Here is a 24,759-nt window from a genome sequence, read left to right on the forward strand (position 1 = left end):
TTTTTCATTTTAATTTTTTTAAAATTCCACTAAGGCCTACTGAAATCCATCAATACATTTCATTTAAATTTAAAGACCTCTGAACAGTTTTCCTGACAATGTATCCTGCACACTTTCCTTCCACCTCCTTTCCTAGTAAATGTTGGTTTAGATGAATTTGAGCTGCAAAGCATGGGCCAGCATATAGAACCAATATTCTCAAGAGAGTGTGTGATCCTGGGATGTGGGATTTTCACTGAGGCTCATTTATGAATGTCTTGACCCAGATTGACATTTTCTCAAAAAAAAGTATTTGGAGATATAATTTTGATTGGGTTAATTTCAAAGGCAGAAACCAGCATAAAATTAAGGACTAGATTAGGGGTTCCCAAACTATGATACACATACCCCTGCTAGTACACAAGACATCTCGGGGGAGGGGGGGTGCATGGGAGAAATTGTGAAATGGCGCATTTAATTTCCATTATAATAATATTTGGCATTTAAGGGGTTAAAGTGTAAGATGTATGCTGGTAGGGATATGTGGGCAGCTGGTAAATCTGGAAGAGGGTATGCAATAAGAAAAAGTTTGGAAACCTCTGGTATAGATCATGTTGCAGAAATTTTTCAGAGTGTGCTGGAAGCCTAGGATTTTGGTTCAGAGATGAGTTTGAAGAGATCTCTCTTTATTTTAGTAAATGAGCCTAAACTGCATTTAAAACACAAGGGTCATATATCATTCAATTGACAGGACTGGATGATCCCAGAGTGGAGAGAGCATAAGCGGCAAAAGTAACTTCTGTATCATTGTTGTGTCACTTTGATTTGCATTCATTGCTGAATGCACTCACTTTAGGTACAAGTTACATACCATTTGACTATAATTAGAGGAGGCTTTGACTCTGTGATTCTCTTAGAAATGGTTGTTCATGTTTTATTCCCGCAAGAATAAAGTGTGTACACATATAAAATAAGCGTATTTGTCTCACTGTTCAAGAAGCAACACTCAGTGTTTATTTGAGCTCTACACAGCTAAATTCTGCTTTTAGCTGAGATCAGTTCTGTAGCATTGATGTTGCTGAGCGGTGAATTTATGCTATTGCCAACGGACTGTGATATCTGATTTTTTTTTTTTTTTGGCTAACTACATAAATATGGTGGTATTTTTTTGGTATCCCACTCTTCTTTTATTATCTTTGTCCCTCTAAACATACATAGCAAGTATTCATCAATGAATAAAATATGAGTCCATCTAAACTGCAAAACCCATTAGGTCACACAGTGTGGCTCCCCACTGAGCAGAAGGATCTACCACAAATTTGGCTGTGATATGCCGTAGAAAGTTAATTGGGGTTGGTCAGTTCATAGAAATTCCCTTTTTCTACAGTGCCCAGAAATGTAAGCTGACAGTTTCAGGAGATCAGAAGTTGGTTTCTTTTTGAGGTTAAAGAAAGTCTTTTTTGAGGAAAGGAGTCAATGTTATCAAAAGTCTGTGCACCTATTTTCTAAGCTAAGATCTATATTTAAAATAAATAGCACTCTGTCAAGCCAGGATGTGTGTGTGCCCTGTCCAAAAATTATTTTAAGAACTTTCATGCCACTATTACTTTTACGTGTCTGTCCAGCTGTTGACAGACTGAAAGGATACCACTGTTTGCAGTCTTTTTTTTCTGTTTCTTTAGAAGTGTGTGGACAGGTCTCAGCACTTGCCAGCACACAAACCAACACATTCTGTTTAAATGGCTTGGATGAGCTAAAGGAGAACAAGAACTCCTGATGTCACCACTGCTCTGAAAAAGCTGGGACCAGCATTTATATGCACCAAGGCTTCTATCAAACACGTACCAAAGTCCCTAACAACGTAACTTTGAAGAGAAGAAAAGCACTGTTGAATGCAAGTCTCTAAATTACTAGGAATAAGTATACAATGGAAGCCAGAGTGACATGCACACACATCCCACCTTATCTCTGTGCATCTCTAAGTGCTCCCTAAATGTTAATTAGCTCAAACAACCACCCTTACAAAGTAGATCTACCTAGGGCACTTAATTGATTTGCCCAAGGTTATAAAGCACAGGCCTGATCCAAAGGCTGTTGAGATCAATGGAAAGACTCCATTTGGCTTCAGGGGGCTGTGGCTTATGCTCTAAATCAGTTGCAAAGCTAGGAACTCCAGCCAGATAGGAGTTTGTATTGCCAGACCTATTCTGTCTTGTAAACTCAATGACTGTCCTAGATGTGGTTCTAAATCAGATTCCAGTGCTTTGGGTAGCTGCCCATATAAACATTGGGTTAGTAGTACACTGAGCCTTAGGATACATGTGCAGTTACTTGCATAAAGTGCATTGCAGAGTTTTTAATGTTTAAATCTCCCTTCACTCTTGAACCCCCTCTTCAACATCAGCACCTTTTTCTTCATTCTCTAGTGACTTCACCTCTTTCCCCGTACCTCCTGCTGCACACACTTCTAACTCCTCCATCCCTGTTTGAGGTGATGATCACCGGTCTCCTCTTTTGACCGAGAGGTAGATGCTTTCTGCTTATGCTAAGAATAAACCCCATAGATCATCTGCTTTATTCTGAGGTCAGAAGAGCTTCCCTTTTGCTTTTTCATCTTAAGACTCTGATATCAGCAGGCCAGAATGTCCCCTCCAACCTCACAGAATAGCACTGATATTACTTCACTTCTGGCCACTACCTGGAGTTCAGGTAGGAATGTCTGGCACCCATTCTCACACAAAAGAGCTCAACCAGTGTCTTTAGTCTCTGTAATCATAGGAAACGGAACATCCAAAGTCCTAAACAGATCTCTCACACAGCTGCATGCTGAACTGCTGCTAGTGTCCCTCCAGACTTGGTACCCTGCTTCTGTTTCACCAAAATATTACTTTAAAATATTAAAAGAAGAAATTAAACAGTGTAATACAGATAGTCTGCCCCACTTGCCTACTCCTTTTCCAGCCTTCCTGTACTGTGTTTCTCTCTTGCCGCAACTTTGCTGTTGTTTACTGTTGGGGAGTGGGAAGTCCTCGGACTAGTAGCAGACTCTCAAGTAGCCTGATCCGTCCAATCAAGTCAGCCACCCTGCCTAGGTCCTCTGTCCAGCCTTGCACCTAGCACTCTCGCAGGTTTCTGAGTGCTTGTCACGGCTTCAGCTATCCTAGCCTAAGCCCTCTTCTCTCTGGCTGCACCTCTGCCTTGGTCACTGAAAAAGACCTCAACCTCTGGGGTATCAGCCTTGCCTTAATAGCAGTCTCCCCTTTTGGAGTGGGAAGAAGGGTTCTGTTTCATTGTGCCAGTCTGTCCTTAGTTTAGGGCTATCTCCTGACCCTTACAGACAGGGGGGGCACAGTTGGCATCCTTATTTGTGACTTCCTCCCCTCCAGAGCCAATGCCATACCTAGACTCCTGGCAGCCCCAGGCAAACTTTTAGTATTGGGTCCCCCTTCACCAGAGATAATGATTTTGTTGCAAAAGTCTTTATCACATCTGTGGTATTAATGTCTTTAAACAGTTCATTCTCAGTTGATAACATTGCCAGTCCTGCATATGCACAACATTAAAATTTTTTTTTTGCAATTATAATTAAAAAAAAAAAAAAAAGTCTCGCCCCATTTATGTCCAGGCCCCTGGGCAGCTGCCCAGTTCACCCATGCCTGTGTCCGGGTCTGCCTGTAGCACTAAGCAATCCTAGGATCACAAGTCCCAAGCAAACAAAAGCACAAGCCAGCTGCTTCAAAATAAAAACAAGTGGTCTGCCTCCTTGGGTAAATGCTGCCCACAGGCCTTATTTGCTCAGGAGCCTTCTCCCAGCTTTTCCAAGAAGCTTGTGCACCTGTCCTATCTCTAACAGCACCCACACTCTCCAGAGCTCCTCTTGCCTGGCTTAAATCCCTTAACCCAGTCTCCTTCTGAGCACCTGACTAGGTTTGCTGCACCCAACAGCCAGGTGCAGCCGGTTACTTGTTAGCTGCCAGGCCTTTTTAGTTCTGGGTTCAATACAAGTGTGCTGCCTTTTTTAACTGCCTACCCTCTCCACAGCCACCCTAGTAACAAGGGCAGAGGTTCCCTGGTACAATAGTCAGTCACCACCTGTTCCACCTCAACTCAAGGCATTTGTTTCCTTTTATTCTTCCAGGTACATTCATAATTCTGTAATGAATTTAAAAATATAAGTTCTGCCAGCATCCCCAGGCCATCAGACTGTAGCTAGTACTGTATGACCCAGTGACTTTATTTTAATCCTTTGTCTTAATTTTCATCTGGTGCCCAGTGCTGTGGTACCTGCACTCTGAAAAGAACAGGCATTGCTAATGAAATATGTATCCAGAAATTAAGGATACATACAGTACCAGTAATAATATACAGGGCAGTTAACAAATTGGTAAATAAAAGAGGGGTATGAAAATCTTATTTTATGAATGGAAACTAAAAGAATTTGGCTTATGCACCCTCTCAAAACAGTGGATAAGGACACCTCTCTAAAAATACACCAGGAAGCAAATGCTGGGCAGGGGAAGAGCCATTTAAGCTAAAGGATAATGTTGGCACATGCACAAATTGCTATCAACTGGGCCTGCATAAATTTAGGCTGAAAATTAGAAGATGATGTCTAACAACCAGAGCTAGGAAGTTCTGGAACAGCTTCACCACAATAGCAAGGAAACCTGACTAGTTTTAAGATGGAACCGGGTGAATTTATGAAAGGGATCATTATGGTGTGGTTTCCTGTGACAGCGAGAGACTGAATTCTGTAACCTGAGAGTTCCTTTCCAGTCCTGTGTTCCTATGACGTTGAACAAGGGGAACCATAAAAAATTCAGTCTACCTTCTCAGAGATGTACCACAGTATATTCTCACTTAGAACTAGAAATAATTTGATATGGCTCTTGCTTCGGTATGGCAAACATTCACTACTTCAAGTCGGTACCAACTGTATGGTGGAGGGGTGCCTTTCAAGATGCATATTGAAGGATACAGGAGATAGGGAACACTATCACAAATTGTGGGCCATCCGGGAACCAAAGCACTGAGGAAGCCTGGATGACTATCCACCCATATCTTATGCTATGTCTCTCAAGAAAGATAGGTGGCTTATGAATTCCACAAAGGAAGGTTGTGCTTGCTTAACATCAGCTGGATGTGCAGTAGCAACCAAAAAATCCCAAATAAAATGTTGTCCGTCATTAAGAAAGGAATTGAAAACAAAATGTAAAATATCATCATACCACTATGCAAATTCATGGCATGCCCACATCTTGAATTCTCTGTACAGTTCTGGTTTCTGTGTTTCAGAAAGGATGTGGTATAATTAGAAAAGATACAGAGAAGAGCAATTAAGGTGATAAGGAGACAGAAAGGCTAGGACTTCAGTTTGTAAAAGAAAAGGTGAAGGGGAGATATGTTAGAGGTCTAGAAAATCACTAAGGCTGCTTGCAGACGTGGAAAAAAAAGGAACTGCCACTTTAAACTCAGCACAGTCCAGCACCAAGCCCAGTGCATGCCCAGAAGAGGCAGTGCTTTAGTTGCACCCGGCTTTCCCAACGTCTGTAGAGATTGGGTGCTTTACTGGGACTTTTTTGGCCCTTTTATCTAGTAGTTGATTGAATCAGCTTTAGCTAAAAGCACCAAAAAGCCCTGCTGAAACACTTGATCTATACAGATTCTGCAGAACTGGGTGAAAGTAACATGCTGCTGCTTCTGGTAGAGCATGTTTTTTCCCCACATCTATCAGTGCCCTAAATTTGTGGATAAAGTTGTGAATAGAGAACTGCTATGCACCAAATCCCAGAATACTAAAACTAGGGAGCACCTGCTGAAACTAGCATGAGACAGGTTTAAAACTAACAAGAGAAAGCTCTTTTTATGTGAAATGCAGTTAACTTGTGGAACTCTACCGGTATTAAACAGAAGAGTCGGGGATATATCCTCTGGCATCTCTAAGCCAGTGACTGTGGATGCCAGGGAGGGTATGACAGGGGATAAATCACTCTAGATGTTCATATCATCTCTGTCTAAAGCATCTACTACTATCACTGCTGGAGAGAAGACACTGGACTAGATGGACCATTCATCTGTCCCATAATGGCACTTATGTTCTTGCTTCCTTCATTCGCTAAGGAATCTGCAAGGAAGCACCTCCATTCTTCCCCCATAAGAAGTGTCCCTTCTTTCTTAATATTGATCATCCAATTTCAAATGCCTTCATTTCTTTCTACAGTCTCTGCCATGTGCCTTTGGACCTTTCAATTCTCTCAGTTGGCTTCCAAAAATATCTCCTGCTTGGATATTTCACAGATTTTTAGGGCCAGAAGGGACCTATTAAATCATCAAGTCCAACCCCCTGCCCTGAGCAGGAAAGAGTGCTGGGGTCAGATGACCCCAGCCAGGTGTTTATCCAATCTCCTCTTAAATACCTCCAAGGAAAGGGACAGCACCACCTCCTTTGGAAGTGTATTTCACATTTTGGCAACCCTTGCTGTAAAGAATTTTTTCCTGATGTCCACTCTAAATTTGTTCTCCTTCAGTTTGTGGCATTGTTTCTAGTTACCTTGATAGGTGCCGCAGTAAATGTTGTATCCCCTATTTCCTGCTGCCCCCCCCCTCCCCCCAGTTAATTTGTTGCTAGCCACAAGATCACCTCTCAGCCTTCTCTCGTGAAGGCTGAAGAGATTCAGGTCTTTACAGGGTTTTTTTCTGTAGGTCTTTAACCAGATGGGTGGCCCTCCTCTGAACCCTTTCCAGGTTATCTACATCCCTCTTGAAGTGCGGCGCCCAAAACTGGACACAGTACTCCAGCTGCAGCCTGACCAATGCCACATAGAGAGAAAGCATCATCTTTCTAGACCTGTTTGTGATGCACCTACTTATGCAAGAAAGAGTGAGGTTAGCTTTACTTATTACCTCATCACATTGGTGACTCATGCTCATTTTGGAGTTGACTACGACTCTGAGATCCCCTTCTGCGGTTGTGGAACTTAGAGTGGTACCTGTAGGAGTGTTGATGATTCTTCCTCCCCAGGTGCAACACATGACACTTATCTTTGTTCAGCTGCATCCTGTTCTGTTCTGCCCACTTCCCCAGCCTGTCCAAATCCGCCTGGATTCGCTCCCCACCCTCTAGTTTGTTTACCTCCCTTCATAGTTTGGTGTTGTCTGCAAACTTGGACAAGGTGGTTTCTACTCCCTTGTCCAAGTCACTAATGAAGATATTGAACAGTACTGGTTCCAGGGCAGAGCCTTGGGGAACTCTGCTGCCCACATTTCTCCAGGTAAAAACCAACCCATTCACCACCACTCCAGGTGCATCCCATGAGCCAATTTTTCACCCACCAGACTGTGTAATAATCTATATTGCAACTGTTTAGTTTATTTATAAGAATTGGGTGCGACAATAAAAGATATCAAATTCACCCAAGGAACCTTGTCTGCCTATGTCCTTAGACCAACACGGCTACAACCTACACCCCTGCAACGCTGTGTCAAAGGCCTTTTTAAAATCTAAGTAAATAACATCTACCTCTATTCCTTCATCCAAGCATTTTGTGATCCAGTAGTAAAAAGAAACCAGGTTAATCAGGTAGGATCTGCCTGCTATGAACCCACGCTGGTTGCCCCTTAGCATTATTTTACCCGCTGGTCCCCCCAGCGGTGCCTCAAATGATCAATCAATTTCTTCATTGAACATTCTTAGTATCATCTTCCTCCTTTAATTTCCATGATGATGTTCCTTTGCCCAGTCCTCTCTTCTGCCTGTCTGTAATATCATTTTTGGCCAGAAAACTTGTAGGATATTTTTGTAGTTTCCATATATAAAAGATTCTACCTTCTCAAGGTGTATCATCTTTCAGTTTTTGCTGCCATATAATAACACTGATTTTACATCGTTATTTTATAGTTAAATTTTGTTCCAAGTCTATATTTTTTTACTTTTAAACATACAGTTGCATAAATGCAGCCTCCTGCTTTATATATGGTTCTGGATATCTCTGTTTTCTTCTTTTCATGATTTTGGAGCGCCCCCCCCCCCCCCAATGGGTCTTGTTTGTAAATGATTGGTTCTGCCAGGTCTTGTTGATTCTCATTGTTTGCATTTTCTTGATGTCGATTACTGGTCCTACCAGCACTGCAACTGTAGTCAGTCTGTTCATTTTCATTTGCATGTGTGCCTTGTTGTTGGACAGAAGGCACATAACATCAGCAAAAGCAAGTTCTTCCAGTTCAGTCATTGTCACCCTTTTTATGCTTGTGCATTGCTGCCCTTCAAAAGCTTTGTTCACAAAGAAAGTGATGACATTTGAGAATTGTTTATAAAATTATTCTGCATTGGGATATTTTATAACAGGCCTGAGAAAACATTGCACAAGATCTTAGAAGCCTGGACTTTATCTTTGGGAACAGCAGCAAGAATTAACAGGGAATAAAGTGCTTCAATTTATATGCCAGATCAGCAGTGGGAGAAGGACCAATACCGATTTACCTCAGCTGAATCTGTGGCTTACAGTGGTACTTTAATTTTTCAGGTACTTGGACACTAAAGCAATGCCTCTGTAATTAAGGCAGAGAATTTAGGAGTTGTGTCTATGCAGAACTCCTTTATCTACCAGTTATAGAACTGGCAGAAATAACCTATTTTTATTGCTTAGGTCTCACCAAGTTTGTTTAGTTTTACAGACTAAAAGACATAATTTTGGTTTGATAGATTTTTAAGTTTCTGCAACGCAAAATAAATAAATGCAGTGAAAAATGCTTTAAAGACTTTTTGATATTCCTTTAAAAATAAATCCAATATATTTATTGCTTTGCAAATGAAGAGCTCTGCATCCCAGTCAGATTCAGATGATCTGCTACAGACCCACCATAATAGAGGTGGGAAAAAAAAGTATGTGCTGGGAATTTATTTATTTTGAAGCCTAGAACTGTTATTTCTACAAAGGAAACAAATACCAAAAAATAATACCAAGCAGGTTGAAGTATTTTGAGTACGACTGCTGCCATCTTTGGCCTTCGAATTCTCATCGACCTGATTTCAGATGCTGGAACTAAGGATCCAATGTTTGAAGCTATCCTCAACAGAACAGAAAGGCTGAAAAACCCTTTGATAGCTCTGGATGGCAAATCTGAAGTTCTTTCAGATAAACTCACTAAATTGGACGCCCAGGAGGCGAAAAATGAAAAGGGACTACACATATTTGAGACTCAGAGAGACAGAGCTTGGGAAAAAATTAAAGGCCAGCGCACATTAAAGTGTTAGCCAATATTGCAGTACAAAGACATAAAGAACAACTTGAAAACCAACTTTGGGCTTGGAACATAAGGAACTTGTGGGGGAGGGTCTGGTGGGGAAAGTTAGCAGCCCCAGTGGTCTTTTTGGAATACTATTCATGGGAAGATACTGTCTCTCTCCTGGCTGGGAACAATGTAATACTGAAAACAGTGGCATGCTAATTATGATTTTTTGACATGAGAGACATGAAAAAATGCAGCACTGAAGGACAGCTAGAATGGGAAATATCTATATTAAGGATGGGATATATATATTATAAACTTATATATTTGCATCCATTTTAAGGCCTCTCTACACCTCAGGATAACTAAGAATTCAGCCCTATATGGGTTGTTGTTTTTTTCTGGGACATAAAATTAGCAGTTGTTGGACAAAATGAGGGAGGAGAATCTGTGCCGCAATTTGGCATCTGGTGTGAACTCAGAGCCTGCATTAAGGGTCTGATTTTGTACAGCTCTTAGAAGCCTTCGCTTCCACTGGCTTCAGTCAGAGCTGAGGTTGCTCAGCACCTTGCAGGTTTGGTCCTTAGCAGCAGAGGTGAGTATACCTCCCAGCAGAGCTCTTTTATCCTCCTCCGCTCCTGTTTCATGAAAATAATTGTCATTATTATTGCTGCTCCTTCTCCTATACCAGGGTAAAGTTTGAAATGGCTTGTTACAGGTAAGCTTCTTACATGGTACCTGGTGGAGGGGAGGAGGGGGAGGGTTTGCCTTGCTCTGTAGCAGGGGCATAGCCCTCTTCCCTTAGACTTCTTGAACATATTTTAATAACCCTCCTAGCAGCATGACATTGAGTACCGTGGTACCTGTGCCAGGTTAGTGTGTTGTGTCTCATGTGTCAGGGTTGACTGTGTAGCTTTGCTAAGAGCTAAGCCAGTGGCTTTGTATGGGACAGCTTGGATAGGGTTGACTCTGCCTCAGGCAGGGGGTTGGACTAGGTGACCCAGGAGGTCCCTCCCAGCCCCGCTACTCTACCGTTCTAACCAAGGGGAAACTGGGAGATGGGAATGTATGGGCCTGACAGCCTCCCTGGGCTGCGTGTCCAGTGCTCCACTGTGGGCTTGGGGAGCAGCAGGGCTGGATTATGACCAGGTAGGGCCCTAAACTAGGGGCTCCCAAGCTTTCCATGCCATGGCTTGGCAAAGCACGGACCAGAAAGCAGCTGTGGCCACGGCCTGGCAGCTGTGGACCACCACATGGAGCCTCGCAGCCAGGATTTCCAGCCTGAACGCAGGTAAAGGTACTCCCACCCCCCAGGCAGGGGCAGCTCTCAACCATGGGCCCTGCAGGAGGAGTCAGGCCTCCCTGCCCAGCTCTGTGGGGCTGCAGCTTGCTGGTCCACAATCACGTCCGGTCCGGCATCCAGCGCTTACTGTGAGGCCTTAAGCTATAGCTTGCTTAGCTTGTGCCTAAATCTGGCAGCGGGGAAGTGCAGCTCACAGTGGATCCCAGTGGCCAAGACCCAACCTTTCTTCTACCTTCTCCACTTGCTGGGCGACTTCACCCCTCCGCTTCTGCCCCACACAAGTGAGGGCAGCCCCTTGCGCACCACCTTGAACGTCCTTCTCCTGCTGCCCGCCGCCTCCTGCCCTGGCAGAGGCCAAGCCCCCTCTTCCATCTTGCCCCAACCCCTGGTGGCTGGAGCAGGGTGGCCCCAGCACCCTTCCCTCCTTGCTCTGCCCCGGCCGGGCTAGCAGCCCGACTGCGGGCAGCAGCAGCACCAGCAGGGGGCAGAGCCCTGCCTCGCCCATGTCCGACCCGGCAGCAGTGGCCGGGCAGGGCAGGGCAGGGCAGTGTCGGGCAGGAGCCACGTGGCCGAGCTGCGCCCCCCGGCGCTGCGCGGCTCGTGTCTGCCGGCAGGTGGCCCCTGCGCACCGCGGTGCCCGCAGCCGGGCCGGCGTCTGCAGGGGCGGCCGTGCAAGAGCGGGGCTGGCGCTTCCCCCCGCTGCTGCTGCGGGGGCCACTGCCCCGCGCCCGCCCGGGGCCAAGTGCTGAGGGGCGTCCGAGCGGGCGGGGAGTTGCCGGCCCCTCGTCCCTTTGTTCCCGCAGCCCGGCGGGCCGGCCCCGCGCCGCAGCGCCCTCTGGGGGGGGCCAGGGCGGCGGCTGCGGCGCCTTGCCCAGCCCGACCCGGCCCGGCCGGCGGCTGCAGGCGGTGCGGGAGCGCCCTGCTCCCTCGTGGCGCGGGAAAGTCTCCACAGGGGACGTGGCTGCCTCGTGCCCCCGCCTTTGCTCCCCCTGCGGGCACCTGACAGAGAAAGGAAACCCCAAATGTATGAATGAAATACCTCAGGGGGATTTGAAAACTATCTCCTTCTGCGGGGGAAGGGGGGGGGGGGTCGTGAAAGCAGGGCAGGGGTCCTCTTGAATGGGTTTAGGGGTGTTGGTCTAAGCACGCAGGCAGACAAAGTTCTTTGGGTTAACCTACTTTATTTTATTATGTTGCAGGGGTATAGGTTGTAGCCGTGTTGGTCTAAGGACATAGGCAGACAAGGTTCCTTGGGTAATAAAAGATATCGAAGTCACCCAAGGAACCTTGTCTCTCTTTTATTATAGCGATGTAATCATGATAGTACAGTATTTGATGTCTTGAATGGCAACTTTTAAAGAGTGCTGTCCTTGAGCCCTGAGTCCATCCTCAGAAGTGTTCGCACCCAGGGGAGTGGGCTGCAGGCAGGGCTTCCCCTGCTGGGCCTTTCTCTGCTTTGAAGGCAAGATGCTTGATTGAGGTTGCAGCAGCATCGGAGTCAGCGAGCAACGGGATACAAATGTGTAAATCAACAGGCCGAGTTGCGTTGGGTCCTTTAAACGGGCACATCCCTGTATTTGGAGCCAGAGACTCCCACAGTGGATGCCAGAACCAATGCAGCGCTGATGAAATGCACGTTCTTGAGCAAGAAAGGTGAAATTCTGTCACTCACTGGCGTAGGGGGTGCACATGCGCACTGTTGGCACTTCTGCTGCAGAACCACTGCCCCAGCTCTGCAGGCTGCATGAGGCGAGGGAGCCCGGTGACCCACCCTGGCAATGGTGGTGCGCTGCTTCCTGGCTGGCTTCGCCATTACCCTCCATCTCTTTGCAGAGCCCCTGGTGACTTTGTAAGAACCTACTGTGCCATCTTAGGGTTTCACGGAACGGTTGGAAACCACGAATCGAAGCCGTTAGACATAATGGCCACTAAGACAGACAAATGTAAGCAGAACATTACACTTAAAAGGAGTCCACACCCCTTCCCCCGCCCCCTCCAAAAAAAAAGCCGTTCAATTCATTTAAGAATCAGAAGACTGCCAAAATAATTATATTTGGAATTATATTTGGATTTTTTTTTTTTGCTTCTGGTTTCTGAAACAGAGATTCATGTTTTCAAGCTTTTCTCCACGCTCATGAAAGCTAGAAGCACACTTAAAAAAAAAAATGAAAACAGATTTTCACATAATCGCATCGCTCTAGAAACTGGGGCTCAGCTAAAAAATTATGGTAAATACAAGAGTTGGCAACACTGAGTGGAACATTGTGGCTATTATTTTTCATGCGGTGTTTCTTTTTTCCTAGAAATCCTTCTTCCAACCATGTAAAACTTACTTAAGGCCATCTTTTGTAAAGTGCTTTCATATTTTGAAAGCAATTCTGTTCAGGAAGTAGAGATGGGCCAAAGCAGCAAACAAAGCTCCCTCAACTTGCTGATAGTTCAACTGAAGTAATTCCAAACCACCCATGTTCATAATTTCTGTTTTTGCAAAACCCAAACCAGACAGATGATACCCAAAAGGAAAAGCAAAGCTGCTGTGGTTTCTACCCAGCTCTAGCAACACATTCCCCACTAAGTTATGGGTTGTTATCAAACATTTTTATTGTGGTAGTGCCTAGAGGTCAACCAAAGTGGCCTTTCTGCGAGGAACTTTCTAAACACAGTAAATGACAGCCCTTGTCCCAGAGAGCTTACAGTCTACTTCTGCACTGTATTTTCTAATCATTGCCTGATTTTCCAACCATCTTAGTTTCCAAACTGGACATGACTCTTCCAGGAGGAGTTCACTGATAATTACCCAGCAGTTTTTGCTTATTTTTAATCATGAATTATTCACAAAATGCCAGGTATGAACAGGACAATGCCCTTAGTTTAACTTGTTCTCTTTGGTCATAGAACCACACCAGAGTTGGAAGGGACCCGAAGAGTCATCTGGTCCAGCCCCCTGCACAGTTGCAGGATTTACTGTTTCTGAAGCATGCCAGAGAGACGCTTGTGCAGCCTTGTGTTGAAAATCTCCAGTGAACAGAATTCCAGTTTTCCCCTAGACAGCTTCTTCCATTGTCCTGTGGTTCACACATGTATGATAGGAAGCTTTTTCTGAAATTGCTCTAAATCTATTTTGTTGTAGCTTAAACCTGTTGCTTTGTGTCCTGCCCTCTGTGCCAAGGGAGAACATTTTTTTTTTCTGTCTTGTTCATGGCAACCTTTCAAATATTTGAAAACTGCTATCATGTCCCCTCTTAATCTCCTTTTCTACAGACTAAACATACCTAGTTCCTTCAGCCTTTCCTCATATGGCCTGCATTCCAACTTTTATCATCTTTGTTGCTTGCCTCTCTGGATCCTCTCCAGTTTCTCTACATCCTTTTTAAAATGCAGTGCTCAAAATTGGACACAGTACCTCAGCTGAGGTCTCACCACTGCTGTGTAGAGTACTGCTACCACCTCCAAAGTCTTGGATATAATGCTTTTGCTAACCTAAGCCAAACTTGTATTTGATTTTTTTGCAGTAGCATCACATTGCTGGTTCAGGTTGAGTTTCTGATCTACTATAACCCACAGAACTTTCTTCTGCTAGTGTCATATCATTTAGCCTACATTCTGTATTTGTACATTTGTGTTCGTCTGTAGGGGTAGTACTACCTTACGTTTGTCCTTGTAGAATTTTATTTTGTTATCGTTCATAAGATTGATCCAGTTTATCAAGATCACATAGGATTAAAATTCAGTATTCCAAAGGGTATGAAGCCTCTTCTAGGCCTCGTCTGCACCTTTAATTTAGTAAATGATCACTTTCTACATTCAAATCATTAATTAAAATGTTAAATAACCTTGGATTCAGAACAGACCCCTTTGGAACCCTGCCTCAGGCCGCCTCTGAGTTAATGGTATCTATGCCACACTTCTCCAGCTTACTTACAAAAATGGTGTCAAAAGCCTTATTATGTCCACTGGATTCCCCTCGTCCATCAACCTGATTCCCTTGTCAAAAAAGGAGATCAAAATAGTTTGGCATGATTTGTTCTTTACATGTCCATGTTGGTTGCCAGTGATCTCTTCCTCATCATCATCCTCCAGCTATTTCCAGGCTGAATATTCTAAAATTTGCTTTAGTAACTTCTCAGCTATTGAAGCCGGGCTCACCAGTCTCCCAGGTCTCCTTTTTGCCACTTTTTAAAAACGGGTACTATATTAGTCCTTCCCCACTCTTCTGGGACCTCTCTTGTCATCTGCAAGCTTGCAGACATTATTGCTGGTGGCATCATGATTTTTCCATCTGCACCTTGGGGTGAATTTTGTCAGGTGCTGCTAACTTAAATTAATTCAAATATCAAAAGTTCTCTGCCATTTTCCTCATCATGATTTGTAGCCCTTCCCCTTTGTGTCTGTTAAATTTGCTAGTCGTTTGGTTGTGCGTGTGTGCACGTGTGTGAGAAAACTGAAGCAAATTAGGCATTGAACCATTCTGCTTTCTTTGCATCTTTCCTTAACAGCTCACCTTCACCATGGAGCAGCAGACCATCAGTTAGTTTCCACAGTGTCTTTTCCATCTTGTCCTTGGAAATTTAATTTCATAGGCACAATCTGCAATGCAGTAGATGCCAAATGCAACTTACTTGTTTCATAGGATCCAACTATCTGTCTGTGTATTAATTGAATGAGTAGTACAATCAGCAATGAGAAACATTAAGTTTCTTGTATCAAAAGAAAGAAAAAAAGCAACCTTAGTAGACTAACAACATTAACTCCACCCTGGTTTTTTGCTTTAGCGTTATAAAAATCCACCTGCTATTGGGCAGGAATACAAGAAAGACCTTTAATCCTGTGGTAAGAATGGAGGAAACCATGTGTCACTTGCAAATCAAGAGTTCAGGTTACTGGCTTTGCTTTTGTGAATGAATTATTTTTTGCAAGACATTGAGCCCAAATTCTCAAGGAAGGTCCATTAGAATTAACTGGAGCTGGGTCTTTAAATAGCTTTGAAGATCTGGCCTCTAGTTTTTAATGTGGAGCTTATTTTTAAGACTTGGTAATTCAGGCTGGAAATTATTAACTTGTGTGTGTTCAGTGGCCAGTGTGGAATTAATTGTCTTAATTGCCTTTCTTACAGTTTGCCTACCATAGCTCATGTTCTATCTAATCTTGACCTTTCCTTTAGTGTAGACACACATTAACACCTCCTTACCTTGATTTATCTGGTTCAGATCATGCCAAGGCTGGGGCAGCTCTAATGCAGTGCATGTGTATCTACATAACAGAAATTACCCAAACAATTAGCCTTAACTGGCCTCTTGCTGGTAATCAAAATAAGTTGGATGAACATGATGTTGGATTACCGTTTTGCCAGTAGGATAGATCTGCACTAAGAGCTTGCATCTGCTGAGCACAGGTGCAGCACTATGTGTGTACAGCCAAGGGAAAAAGTGATGAGCAGGGTAGAGAATGTTGGGGAACTTAAATTTGGATTAAGAAGAGCCCTGACATGATGCCTGTAAATTACTCCTGTGCTAGAAGAGGAGTATGTCTAAAAAAGGGAAGTGAATAACTAAGGCTGTTTTAAGTTGTGGCTTAAACCCAAGTCTCCTCCTTTGTGTGCTCTGCAGAGCCAAGCACCAAACTCACTGGGGCCTGGAGAGGTCTGCTGTGTACAGAGGTTTGTACTTAGGGCTAGATCCAATAAAGGACTTTAGGTCCTACTATTTCTAGGGACCTAGCCTCCAAAGTAGAACTTAAAACTAGGAGTTATGCATGTAGGCTGCCCAAATAAGGCATGGGAGAGTTGATACCTCAGAAAAGTCATCCAAAAGCCTGTATGTGGAATGAGGAGCCACTTAAAGCTAGCCAACAGGAAATACTATGCTCAGGAGGGTGCCTAAACACCTCCAGAATCTAGGCACCTGAGGGAGGGCGGCAGATGGGTACTGCCATTCAGTCAGGCCCCAGAGTCCAGAGCCTTCTCCTGAAAGTAGTTTCCTGCAGCTATTCTTGCACAGAACTGAACAAGGTTTGCTGTTTTCTTTTAAGGGGATGCCTTTTTAATAAGCCAGTGGCTACAACACTTGAGAAGGGATGTGAAAAACCCAGATTCAGGATCCTTTTCAGCCCAAGTGGGTTCAAACCTACATCATGCACTTCCCAGGAGTGTTTCCTATGCATTGTAGACTAGGATGGATGGGGGCCCTCCTCTACTCCTTCTGTTGATGCTGTACCACAGTACAGAAGAGAGACCAATATTTATGGGATCAGGAAGAGTAAGCACAAGAGGAAACAAGCTTCTGTAGGTCAGTGGCTGGAAGTCTCCTGGAAGGGGAGAGGTGTGGGCATGATCTTCCAAAGGCTACATTTCCCTGGGTAATACCTAGGCTATTATGTGAAAGGTGGGCATTGGCGTACACACCCACGGCCTCCAGCCACAGGTTAGAAACAGAGCAGGAGCCACTACACCTGAAGTCTGTGTTGGACCCAATCCTGTCACTGCATTTGGCAAGCTTGGAACCTATGTATAGGACCAGGCCCTTCAGGGGACTTAGGCGCTTAAGGGTGTGATTTTTGGGGCACAGATACCTAAAATCTGCCTAGGTCCTTTGGTCCTAATCCTCACTGCCTAATCTTGCTTGTTTTCACATACAGGCTCTTCTCACACTGGATCTGAAGCAATACAGTTTTCACTCCTGCTTTTGCACTACATTATGGTTTACAGCAGGGGTTGTCAACTGGGGGGGTACATGTACCCCTGCGGGTACTTGAGAAGGCCCTAGGAGGTATGTGTGGGTGGGGATGGAGTCCTGCCATGCATCATCTCACGTTGCCATGCAGGCGTCACTTGCCTGGCTGGTGTGTGCCAGGCCCCTGCCTCCTCAAAATGCAACTGGAAATATGGGAAGAAGGCAGTGGCCAAAGAATACTTGAGTCAGGATAGATACCTATTATTGCCCCTTTGTAGAGGTTTAGCTCATGTTACAGAAAAAAAAATCTTTGTGGAAGATAATGCAAGTATCTAGGGGCAAAGAATCTGTCTTATGTGGATGGGTGGCCAATCTAGTGTGCCACTGACTGGTATGTGTTTGGTGTGGGAAAGTGCACAGCATGGGCTAAAGTAAAGTCCATTGACTGCTCTGGTCTTATTTTAGCATACTTTGCTCTGCGTGACATATGTGAGAAGGATTTTTTTCTGTATAGACTTGTGGAGTTCAGGAGTCTAGCACCCATCTCAGTGGAGTCTAGCACCCAGCTCAGGGGAACAGCTTTTACTGCAAGTGCGGCAACAGGAAGAATTTTCAATTGGAATCAAATACCAGACAAGGTGAATAGTGGACTACAAATAAACTGTGTTAATTATTTTTAGATACCCATGTGTGTAATACTTGATTATTTTATCCCTAAGTGGGAGATGCTGGGGATGATAGAAATGGAGATGGTTTAATGGCAGTAGAATTATCAATTGTATGAGATTCTCTACCACCCAGACTTACTCGATCACTTGTGATAGCACATCATTTCTTCTATTTTTTGCTTTGGAAAAAGAACCACTTCGGCGTGTTTTATAACACAGCTTTAAATAAATAATCACACCTATGCAGATTGAGGGGGCTGCTCTACAAGCTTGTATTACTGTGACTTATAGTATCTTAAATGTATTGGAGCAATGCAAGAAAAGTAGTAGCATGGCAGAGGGCAGGTTAAGGCGATGGCACAGGAGAGAGTCATGAACAGTCTGGAAGAAGTGAAGGGGATAAATTAGTCACTAGCTTGGCAATGCGAGGCTGGCATGTCTCAGTATGTCCTTGCTGTCCATTTTTTTTATGATTGCAATGCCCTTCTCAGCTCCATTCATCTCATACAGATCTTGAATTCCAGATGTTTGCAATGCTTTGTGTTCCCTTTCTCCATCTGCTGCCTTGGTTTCTGTCTCATGTATACATCATGCAATTGCTTTGACATCCTCAGTCTCTCCTCTGGTCCTCTTTTTTTCTTTTCTTGCTGCTGCTTTATTTCCAGCTCCTTCCTCATCTTATGCCACACTTCTAAGTGCATTTCATCCCTGATCATCTTCTTGAAGACTGGGATTTTTGAAAGAGCCTAAAGAGAGTTAGGTGCCCAGCTTCCTATGCATTTCAATGTGTTTGAAAATCCTACCATAACTTGTTAAGAGCCTCTGAGCTTTTCTTTCCCTGCAGTATGCTGCTGCTGAGCTGAGGGTTGCATTTTTAGGGGTCTGTCATCTTCTTAACTTTGTATGTTCTTAGTGCAACTGAATCTGACTGAGAAAGCACAAGGTATTCAACACTGTGTTTGCACATGAAATGTATGAACATGAATATGGCTGTATAGTTCGTGCACAGAAATGATCGTGAAGAACCTATTCGTACTTCAATGCTTAAGACAGCAGTAGCAATCTATAGAGGCCTAAACTGAAAATTTCATGTCAAGATACGGATTTCTCAAAAGTAATGAATTTGGGTCAAACCTTCTTGTTTGGGTTCATCTCTAAAAATAAAATAATATATAATGCATATCTTGGATCCTATTTTTTTCTAGTTGATATGTTTAATTAACCCCCCCCCCCAAAAAAAATCCTAAAACAAATGCAAAAGATTGTTATTAAGAGGCATTTAGCTCCATAAATTTATAAAATCCTTGACAAATAGAGAGAACATTCTTGAAAGTTACGGAAAATATATTTTGCCCTAAATTTCTTATTTCCTATATTTTGGAAAAGCCTAGGCTACATTCTCAGCTGGTATAAATCAGCGTAGTTCCATTCAGGTCAATGGAGCAATGCCAGATCACACCGCTTTACAATCTGGCCCTTTATTGTTAATTTGGGCCTCTCAAGAAGTTGTCTTGACTGCAGGTCAGCTGAGTGAAATGAGCAGGTAAAGAGGATGCTATGTATGTTTCAGAAGTTAATATTCTTTCTCTGTCCTTTGTTCTGTCCTTTTACTATAGTTTGAGCTTGCCCAGATACTTCTGGCTAGAACTTGTGATTGCTGGGTTGTGGTGGATGGAATATATAAAGCAGTGGTTCTCAAACTTTTTAAGACTAAAGGCACCCCTCATTAGACTATAGGATTCCTTCAGAAAATGCCAGATATTAGCTTTCACTCATTTTTTTTGACTACGAGAAAAATAATAGAGCAATTCTTTTGTTGCAAAGAACTCAGACCACAGCAGGTCAAAATGTTTTTGACATTGGGTGCCTATACATGTGCAGCAAGGCTGCTCCAACGTGCTGTAATTACAGTATGCCGGAGCAGACTTGATTAATCGAGTTTGATGGAGCGTGGTAATTACTGTGCTCCAGCAGACTCCAGCGTCTTGTGTCAGCATCCCTATGCTGAAAAATGGTGGTGGGGCACTTTAACTAAAGCTCATTTGATTAACCTTATTTAAAGCACCCCCACTGCCATTTGTCAGTATAGGGATGCTGATACATGAGATGCTCCAAGTGCTTTAATTACAGTGGATCTTGTACCCACTCTAATTAAAAGCCTCTCCCCCCTCCGCCCCCCCCCTCCCCGAGAACATATATAAATGCCCTATGAATTCCTATTTGAAATTTCTGAGCTTATCTTGTGAATCATGCACAGTTCAACTGTGCTAATGTTATGCCATGCCCTGCAACACCTTTAAAAAGATCTCATTGCACCCCTGGGTGCTGTAGCACCCTGGTTGAAGATCACTGATACAGAGGGTATTATATAGAGGTGGTTTGTAAACTCTAGCACTTGAAGCGGGACATATTGTGTTATCAGTGAGGAGCTTTTGTGAGGCCTCTTGAAGTAAGAATGTTGGTCTCTAAAATAAAATTTTATCTGTTCTAGTAAGGATGGGCTTTGGGCTCAATACACCAATTACCTTGTTCTTGTTGTTCTAGGCCATTGTGGCGTCTTGCGCCCTTCTGGCTGTCTGGCCTGTCGGGGTGTGGCCCCTCCCCTCAACTCGCCTGCCACAACTTTGATGTTAACCTTACTATAAGAGGGGTCTTCAGTGAAGATCTTTCCCGGGTGGGCCTTCCCGATGGATGGTGGTACTTATGATCATTGGACACGGTGTTCCGCGGGGCTCTCTGCCTCCCCTACACCCCGTCCACTTGCCAACCGGTTGGTGATGTGTTAATGATGTTCTCTGGCCCTGTAGGACGGCCAAGGGCCTGTCTACCGGGTTCCCGTCGCTCTTTCTCCTCTCTTAGGGTCGTTTTACTTCAAAGAAAATATTCCTCTGAGTAGGAGGGGGCTGCAGGGCTTCCTCCCTTATCCCAGCCCCCTCTAGGGATCTCGGATGCCTCCTCTCTCCTACCATAAGCAGGGAGCTCCCCTGCCTCCTTGGTGTCAGCTTCTTCCGAGGGCTGTGTGGGTGCCCCTGCTTTGCCTCTAGTAGGAGGCTTAAAGCTTTCCCCTGTGCTGCCTGTGTGAGCCATGCAGGCTGGGTTGCCTCCTCCCCATGCCGGAGCCTGCCTCACAAGCTACCAGCCTGCTCTCTCTCTTTCCAGCCCTCCCTCTGCCCCAGATCCGGCGGGGCTTTTAAACTTTCCCACAGTGGCCAGTACGGCTGCTGGGATTGGCTCAGCTGTTTCCCGTGCCGGAAACAGCTGATTAAACAGCCAATGTAATGCCAGTTCACATGGCTCCTGCTCCAGCTGCCCTGCGGGAGATAAGTGAGCTCTGCCGGGGCCCTGCTTTTGGGGTCTGGGGCCCGCAGGGTTCACTCTCTCCCCCTTGAGAGGCTGTGGTGGTGCCTCGCTGCCACAGCCATCGATTCTCTTATGGCACCCCAGGGTGCTGCCAGATTCTTTGAAGGGTGCTGAAAGGTGTGAGGAGATAAGCTCAGGCTGAGGCTTGCCCCTGTCTGGATGACCCCTTACTGCCCAGCTCCTCTGCAAAAAGGTAAGCACTATGATATATAAATTTAGTTTTTGAAATTGGGTGCAACTCAATTCACAAAAATTACGCAGAGGTGCCTCGAGTTGAAAAAAGGTTGAAAACTACTGTTCTAGGCATTGGTGCTAGTTTTTGAACTCACTACAATAAGTAGATAGGGTTTTTTGATTGTTCTTTATGTTGTATAAGTCTTTTATGTGAATTTGGTATAGGCTGCTGCCAGTTTGGAGGTGTCCAGCCAGAACTTGAATAATGTGGGAGCCTCCATCCCTCAATAGGTAGCTATTTCCACCTTTCTAGGTGCCTACTTAGGTGGCAGCAGAAGATAAGAATATTTATTTGTTTTTGGCTAGGACACTACAACTATTTATTTCCTTAATAATGATGTCACCAGCCTGCTTTGTCATTTTCTTACTTTGCACTTGGATTACTGCCATGAGCTTGGAAGACCCCCTGGGAGACTTTAGCTGGTGCAGAACAAGGCAACTTGCTCACATAGTAATATTTTGCTCTTCTCTAGCGGTTTTTATCAGTAGAGCTCAAAGGAGAGCTGTCTTGTTATCTCAATTTTATAGGTGAGGAAACTGAGGCAGAGGCAGTTGCTTAATGGCAATATGTCCAGCGAATGTGTTGCTTTTCTCCAATGGAGACTGTACAGCTTTTCTGTTTGCTTCCAGATGCAATTCAAGGTGTTTGTTTTGAACTGGCTTGGTTATGAAAGAAACTAAAGAGGTTGGGATAAGTTCATGGAGAGGATAGAATGACAGAAAAGGGAGTTCTGCCTCGCCATTTAGGAGCTGATTGCAGCCTGCAGGTTGTAGTGCAGAGTAGAGGGTGTTTGTTTTTTTTCATCCTGCTAGACTTTGCTGGTTGCCTCAAGGGGCCTGAAAGAAAATTTCCCCTCTTGTGGCTACAGGTGGAGAGTGTTTTTTCACCTTCCTCAGAAGCATTAGGTATTGTCTGCAGCCACAGGCTGGGGATTTTGACTGATATATGCTGATGCAATGCTGCTGCTGGGACTAAAAAACCCAAAAGTTTCTGGTTAGAGGGCCTTGCTCTTTTGCTCAGGGTCAGACTGATTGCCATAGTTGCAGTAAGGAAGGAATTTTACCCCACCGGTAGATTGGCACGGACTGTGGGGGATTCTGCCTTTTTTGTAGCAGGGTGCATGGTCTTCTTCCTGGGATGTCTCAAATATATTTTAACAAACAGCAGTGGCAGGGCAGTGACATCGAACCTATGCTTTACCTGTGGCAAGTTAGGGTGTTCTTGGTGGGTTTTTTTGGCGTTCTGCCTGTATTGTGAGAGAGTTGTTTGTGCAATTTTCAGAATAACAAGTTTCGATAAACAGCTATATAGAACAGTTTAGATAAGGATCTTGACCAGGGGGTTGGACTAAATAGCCCCTCCCAGACCTACTTGTGTGGATACCTTTAAGAGTGGTATGTATAAATTGTTACACTTGCCCAGGAATTAAGGAGGAAACAGCAGAACTATAGGCAGGGTACTGCTGTCTGAATAAACAAGCTTTATTGCTCTATAAGCTTAACTCCTTGGTCTTTTGAGAGCAACACATAGTACCAGGAGTGGGGTGTGAAGAAAGATAGCAATAACAAAAAAGGAGCATCTCAGAATTCCAGAGGAGTTAAAGGTGTCTAGCAGTGCAGCAGAAAACTGGAAGAAATTTAAGCAAAGCTTTACCATATATATGACAGCCAGTGGAGCTACAGGGAAGGAAGATTCACTCAAGGTAGCTATTTTTTTTAAATATAGCAGGCCCAGAAGCTCTGTCTCCTTATAATAGCCTACAGCTGTCAGAAGCAGAACAGAAAAGCTATGGCACAGTAATAAAAAAGTTTGAGGAATATTATATACTCAAACAATCTGAAACCTTTGAACAGTATAATTTCCACATGAGACAGCAGAAAGGATATGAGACAATAGAGGAGTTTGACAAATACCTCAGACTGCTGAGCCAGACTTGCAACTTTGGAGACCTAAAAGAGTCGATGATCAGAGACCAAATAGTATTGGGTATAAGCAATACAAGCCTCAGGAACAGACTGTTAGAGGATCCTGAGCTTAATTTGGAAAAAGCATTGGAATATGCCAAGTGGCTGAGATAACAAATATCAGGCTATGGAAGCTGGAGGAAAACAAACAGAACAAGCTAAACTAGACAGGATTACAATACTGCAAAAACCTAAGGCAATGCACACGCAATACAGAAAGGAGGATCTCACTATGAAGCAGGTGAGTGAGGCCCAAAGAAAATTGCTTGAAGAAACAATGGTCAGCTGCAGATGCTGTGGGGGTTACCACAAACCCATGCAATGCCCTGTATTTGGTATGCGCTGCAACAAATGCAAAAGATTCAATCACTTTGCAAGAGTTTGCAGAAAGGAGCAGAATGCACCACAGCAGAAACAGCAGACTCATGCTCTATGTAACGAGGAAGAGGAAGAATTCCTCATTGACACAATGCAAGAAAAAGTTAATTCTTTTGAGAATTAGACAATCACCCTGGACATCGATGGACTAATGGTAACTTTTAAATTAGATACAGGAGCACAGGTCAATGTAATACCAGAATACATTATCCAAAATATCAAAACTAAACCTGTGTACTATGAGAATAAGAAAGTGAGACTTAGAGCATATAATGGGAACATGCTTGCAATCAAAGGTGTTTGTGCACTGCATGTTAGACACAAGGGTAACATAGTAAAAGGTCAGTTTGTAACAAACCCAGGAAAGCTAGTGGCAATTATGGATTGTGAATTTTTAAAACTCTTGGTTTGATTTAGAGAACGGATGTTATTGAGGGACTAGAAATCAAGAACATAGAAGAAGAGTTTAATGATGTTTCAAACCATAGGGAAACTGTCCACTGAGTACAAGACAGAATTAAGAGAACCAAATACTCCCACCATACATGCTCCAGGAAATGTTCCCCTTGTACTAAGGGAGAAACTGTAAAAGGAATTAGATTAGTTAACATGGACATCATAGAAAAAGTAGAGCAACCAACTGCTTGGGTTCATTCACTGGTCATAATAGAAAAAAAGATGGATCCTTGAGATTGTGTCTAGAACCTAAGCAAATGAGCAGGTACCTTAAAAGAGAGCATTTTCCCATTCCTGCCAAGGAAGAGGTTTTTGGTAACATGACGGAAGCTAAATATTTCTCCACTTTGGATGCTTCTTCTGGGTTTTGGCAAGTTCCTCTAGAACAGAATGGCACTAGATTATGTACCTTCAATATGTCCCTTGGAAGGTATTGCTTTTGTAGGTTTTCTTTTGGACTGTGTTCTGCATCTGAAGTATTTCACAGAAAGGCGCAACAAATTATTGAAGCTCTTGATGG

The sequence above is a fragment of the Alligator mississippiensis genome, chromosome 3 (genome assembly GCF_030867095.1).
Source record: "Alligator mississippiensis isolate rAllMis1 chromosome 3, rAllMis1, whole genome shotgun sequence".
NCBI classification, from domain to species: Eukaryota; Metazoa; Chordata; order Crocodylia; family Alligatoridae; genus Alligator; species Alligator mississippiensis.